Raw genomic sequence first — 1389 nt, 5'->3', positions numbered from 1 at the left:
AAAAAAAGAGAATTGTACGAGCCCCAAATAAAATGAGTAAAAAAAAAAAAGAGAAACAGAAAGGGGGGGGAAATATATATGTATATGTATATATGTGCATACATATACACAAAGTACAATGAATACACTGAAATTATATGTAATTGTAAAAAGGTGCAATAGTAATAAAGGCAAACAATGAAAGCCAACAGAGCAATAAGACAATTGTGTAAGGAGATAAAAAATTCTAGCAAGATGCTCAGAAAAGTTTACAATGAAGCTGGCAGCAATCTATAGGTGACCAGCAGAGAGGGGTGGATGAGGAAGATAGTGGGAAAGAGTTTCCAGTAAGGAACCCTTTTTAACTTCATAATGACATTTGAATTTTGAAGGGAGTAGCTATTGCAAAAAACTATAGTAAATACACTTTTAAATATAATAAAAGTGAATTGTGAAATTTAATATGCTCTCCAGGAATGCTCAGGAAAAGTTAAAACCACTTGAAATATAATCACTTAAGACCTATTTATGAGAAAATAGCCTAAAAAATTTGTTGATATAAAAACCTAACTCAGAGCTCTATCTCTTTCGAAAGAGAAGTCAAGGGCATCAGTCACTTTGTCGATTTTATCCCTATCAGGAGAACATTCTCAAAACATAAGGTGCTCGGGCACCGGATGTTAACTCCAGTCAGTCTTTCAAGATCCTTCTCAAAATTTAAATAAACTTCAGTCATGTTTACATGAGGAAATGGCATTCCTCTGTGCTCGAATCTTATATGCACTGAAACAGAAACATAATATGATCCTCAAACTTGCTTACTGTGGAAACTGACACCCTGAGAACATAAATAAACCCACTTTGTATAGTCAGCTCTGTTACCCAACCCCCCCCCCCAAAACAACTTTAATTTTATATTCTAATCTAAAACTGTGGGGGGAAAATTAACATCAGTTCTAGTCACAGAACCACCTCAGTGATACTTAACAATAACAGCATTGATACTAAGTAATACTATCAAAAGGAGCCAGTATATTTGGAAACATTCACAGCAATTCTAGTCACAGATAAGCTCCAAGGAAAATGACTTGGAATAGGTTCATATGCTTTATATGAACCTTACAGTCTCAAGCAATACTAACCTCCACTGCCCCCCCCCCCCCCCCCCCCCCCCCCGCCCCGCCCCAAAAACAATGATGGTTTGGGAGCACTCACACGTGAGCCCGCTGGACTCAGTCTCTTCTGCACCATCCCTTCGGTGAGGTCATGACACTGCCCAGCCCCACAAAGGGCCAAACACACAGCCAAGCTTCTGCCCTTAACGATGCTCCTTCCCTTGCCAGTGTCTAGGGGAACCCGAGAACAGCTGTCCACAGGCTCTGGAGAGGAGGTTCTGTTATCCAATCCAGC

The 1389-nt window shown here is 39.7% G+C and overlaps 1 protein-coding gene across 6 annotated transcripts in view; it reads right to left on the bottom strand.

Moving 5' to 3' along the window:
- Positions 1 to 1389, bottom strand: part of RABL2B (RAB, member of RAS oncogene family like 2B) — a 53513-nt gene that overhangs the window by 50812 nt on the left and 1312 nt on the right. The window lies entirely within an intron of this gene.

This window comes from Echinops telfairi, unplaced genomic scaffold, assembly GCF_000313985.2.
Source record: "Echinops telfairi isolate 266 unplaced genomic scaffold, ASM31398v2 ScPeMD7_2;HRSCAF=8, whole genome shotgun sequence".
In the NCBI taxonomy this organism is placed as follows: Eukaryota; Metazoa; Chordata; class Mammalia; order Afrosoricida; family Tenrecidae; genus Echinops; species Echinops telfairi.
The sequence above is the reverse complement of the archived record's forward strand: the minus strand, read 5'-3'. Positions and strand labels throughout refer to the sequence as shown.